The sequence below is a fragment of the Saccopteryx bilineata genome, chromosome 3, assembly GCF_036850765.1.
Source record: "Saccopteryx bilineata isolate mSacBil1 chromosome 3, mSacBil1_pri_phased_curated, whole genome shotgun sequence".
NCBI classification, from domain to species: domain Eukaryota; kingdom Metazoa; phylum Chordata; class Mammalia; order Chiroptera; family Emballonuridae; genus Saccopteryx; species Saccopteryx bilineata.
Window position 1 is genome coordinate 52,833,104 of NC_089492.1, and position 4,247 is coordinate 52,837,350.

General features: G+C 42.8%; 1 pseudogene; it reads right to left on the reverse strand.

Annotated features, from left to right (window-relative positions):
* Positions 1-253: 253 nt before the first annotated feature.
* LOC136329772 (melanoma inhibitory activity protein 2-like) lies at positions 254-4,042 on the reverse strand (annotated as a pseudogene).
* Positions 4,043-4,247: the final 205 nt, after the last annotated feature.

Genomic DNA, 4,247 nt, shown 5'->3' on the forward strand with positions numbered 1-4,247 from the left:
CATATCCAGTAATTTTTCATTGTATGCTGATGTTCAGGAGGTGTTTGATCATGTCTATTGAGTTTTATTCTAACAAGCAGTTAAATTACTAGTGGATTATCTTGATCTTACCAGATGGGTCTATTTCTGTTCTGTCCTTAGTCCTTTCATCCTTAGTTTTAATGAACATGACTTATTCTAGGGCATGTTCTTCACTCTGAAGGTATGACCTTCCCAGTGTGAGTTCAATGCCTACATTGCTAGCAAAATCTGTCTACTCCGAATGGACAGGAATCCAACATCTCTCAGCCCCGAGTGACCTGAGAACCCCTGTGGAGCTCTCAGCCTGAAGCAGCTCTTCTCTGCAGGGCTTATTAGAATGTTCTCTGTACTGTGCAGTCTTGGCTTCAGCCCAGGACCATGGGGCACACCCACTCAGACTTCTGCCATCCTTCTCCCTAGCACCTTTTCCCACAAATTCTAGCTGCTTTACCTGAACTCCAATATCTATTTCTACAAGTTATAAAGATCAGAGCTCTCTATTTGGGTTCTACCTCCTTTTGCTGTAGGCTGGAGTATGTCCCTGGACTAAAAGCCAGGCTAAATTGAGGCTCATTTTGAGTATTTCCCTTTTCTCTAGGATTATCACCTTCTGCTTCCTCTTGTCCAATGCTTGGAAATATTTACTTTATGTACTGAGTACAGTTTAATACTTGTCTACTATGGAAGGCTAGGGCTAGTAAGAATTACTCAGTTGAGGTTGGAAGCTGAAGTCTGTGTTATAGAAGTAGCAAAATTTTCAGAATAAGACCATTCCAGTTTAATTCAACTCTTTGGTGTATACAATTTTTTTTACAATATTTTGTATAATTTTATAGTCTTCTGTTTACATAAAGTGATAACCTTTCATAGCCTGAAGGAATTATAAAAATATCTTCATTTCTTTTAAAGAAGAAGGAGAAAAAGAAGAGGAAGGAAAACTTGATTCTCCTCCTTTATTAGTAATCTGATGGTCCAAGGATACCTTGGGCTTCTTGAGCCTCTTCCTCCTTCCCCTGGAAGTAAAGGTGAGCATCTGAGTGAGTCCTCCAACTCTTCTGGAGGGAAAAGTTTTTGTTTCAGATGAGGTTGACCCAGTGATGAGGGACCATATAGCGAATGCTTTTTGCCAAGTGCTGTATTTGGAACATCAAATGCATAAGGATCTTTTTTTAAACATTAAAATTTAAACTGTTTCAGTTAATTTTTGTCTGAAGTAAGAATTCTCTTTCTTTAAATCATTGAGGTTTTTTACCAGCAGTCTGAGCTGCCAACCAATTGTCATGTTATTTTTTCTTAGGGGAAATAATCTGCCCTTGATAAGAATGATGGTTCTCTTCAATCCTTCTTCGAGACCTTTGGCTTGCTTTCTCTAAGTGTCCAGCTCTTCAGCTGTTTGGCTGATCTATCTTTTCATCTGCTTTAGAAAGTATTTCCTTTTTCTCTAACTAGTAATTTCCTTCTACTGTTAATTTCTTGTGAAGTATCATTTCATTTTCTTGATTACCTAAAGTCTGCTCAAGCTTTTGATTCTCATTTTCTTTTTTCTTTTTTTTTTTCTTCTTTTCTGAAGCTGGAAACAGGGAGAGACAGTCAGACAGACTCCCGCATGCGCCCGACTGGGATCCACCGGGCACGCCCACCAGGGGTGATGCTCTGCCCACCAGGGGGCGATGCTCTGCCCCTCTGGGGCGTCGCTTTGCCACGACCAGAGCCACTCTAACATCTGGGGCAGAGGCCAAGGAGCCATCCCCAGCGCCCGGGCCATCTTTGCTCCAATGGAGCCTTGGCTGCGGGAGGGGAAGAGAGAGACAGAGAGGAAGGAGGGGGTCGGGGGTGGAGAAGCAAATGGGCGCTTCTCCTATGTGACCTGGCCGGAATCGAACCCGCCCCCCCCCCCCACACACACACACACACCAGGCTCTGACGCTCTACCGCTGAGCCAACCGGCCAGGGCGATTCTCATTTTCAAGATGTTCATTTTCTGATTGCAAAGATGCTAGTTCAGTCTGGAAATTTTAAGTACACTCTGTAAGTTCTTCCTTTGTTTTATCTACTTCAGTTTCATGAGTATATATTTGTTTTCTTTCTCCGTGTAAAGTTTTTCAGGAAGTCTTTAACTTAGCAACATGATTCAGCTTCTTCAAAGCTCCTTTTGGTTGACTATCTTAGAGTGCACCATTTTCTGGACCACTCTTCCTTTCCAAATCCAAGTTATCATCCATTAAGTCTTCTCAAAGCAGAGCAGCCCAATCTTGCAATTTTAGCAACCGTTGAATTAGGGACTTGATCTGGTTTCTTTATCACAGAGAACTTGTTTTGCATATATTTTAGAGTCTTCAAATGTTATTTTTTGTTTATTAAGTTCACTTGCTTGTTCTTCCAATTCTTTAGTGTCTTGTAAAAGCTGTTGCTGGCTTTTGTGAAGTTGGGAATTTTTACTTAAAGCATATTTTATAGCTATTTTAAATTAGTCTCCATTCATTTGAAATATTTTGAAAGGTATTTTGGCTTCTGCTACTTGTGATTTGAATGATTTTGATTCATCTTCTAAGAACTATATATTTTTTAAAATACCCACCATTAATTCAATGTTTCCAGATTAATTAAATTTCTCTTTCTTTAACTCATTTTCTGGAAAGAGTATTTCATCCTTAAAGTCAGATTTGAAACTGCTCAGCTATTCACAGACTGATTCCAAACTTTGAGCTTCTGTTGATTCCTTCTCAAAGCTGGAATCCTTTAACGCCTCTAAATCTTCATACTCTTTTTTTGTAAGAGCTAAATCTTTCAAGTACTTTACATTTTTCTACAACTAATTTAGAAAGTTATACAGCACATTTTTTCTTTCCTTCCACATAATGCCAGATATTAATCAATCAAACTTCTCCATAAAAACAAGAAAACAGCAAAAACTCTAGCTGCACATGTCAGCAATTCCCGTAGAAAACCATGAGGATTAGAGCCTTTTCTTATATCTTCAGGCAATGTTGCTACAAGTAGCTTTTCCAGGACCAGCCCAAGTACAGCTGAAGGGCAGTCCTGAGCTCCTCCATGGAGCTAAGACTGCATTGGATACAGCAGCAGCAGCCAGTGCCAAGCTGAGCCACAATCAGGTCAGAAAACACACAATGTTCTGTCCAGAACCCAAACCTGCATCTGGCAACTGGGCTAGACCACTACAAAGCTGGCTACAGGATTATGGAGGTTGCTGGAGAAAATGACGAAGTGTCTTGTGTGGTCAGTAGCCACGGCCACCATCACAGCCACCTGGTCCGTGCATTCTACCCCTTTTGCTTGCTTCACAATCTATTCCTTCACAGGTATTTCTGCACAAGAAAATTAGGCACATCACACAAATTACAACAACATGACAAATCATACAACTTCAACAATTACAAAGATACACTTCACCAGTCTCTGAGCACTTTGCCAAAAGTGCAAAATGTCCTTGGACTTCTTTCTGGCCATGAGAAAAGCTTCCTGGGACAGGGGAAGGGACTCCAGCCAAGCTTTTCCCCTCTCCCATCAGGGTATTTCACATTGTCCAAAATCCATAAGTCCATCCAACAAAGGAGCCAGTGCCCACTATGGTCATAGTCCAGGAATCAGTCCACACACATGGGGCGTCAGCCATCCCTCTCATCCCTGCCATCCTGGCAGGTCTTACACTGTCCAAAAGAAGAGCACGTGGCAATGGCAGTCAGCATTTCCATCTATGCTCTGGAGAGCATGATGGCATTCACCCCTATGTTCCAAAATTGCAGACCTACCAGGGGCATAGTAGGTACTCATTGCTGCTGGGCTTTCACCTTCTGGAGACTGCAGATCGCAACTCCAGACCAATTTTTCCCATCCTCCAAAGAGGTATTGGAAATGCCAGCTCCCACCGCCTTCTGCTCTGCGGGCCTTTCAGCCCCAGACCTGGCCTCAGCCCCAGCCTCCTACCGCAGCTGGCTCTCCACAACTTCCAGGGCATGCTGCAACTACAGACCTGTGATTCCTTATCCAGAGGCTTCTCCATTTCCAAGCGAATTTTGCAAACCTGGTCTGGTGTTTGCTCCAGCTCCTTCTACTGCTCGGTTTGCAGGTCCCAGGCAGCCTCTTCCACAGAGCTCTTGGTTTCCTCATGCATGGCTGTAAAAGTCAGCCAGCCCACAGCCTCCAAAAAGACAGCCATGGGGAACCATAACAGCAGCCAGTCCTCTGCTCCACCACTCAAAGGTGGT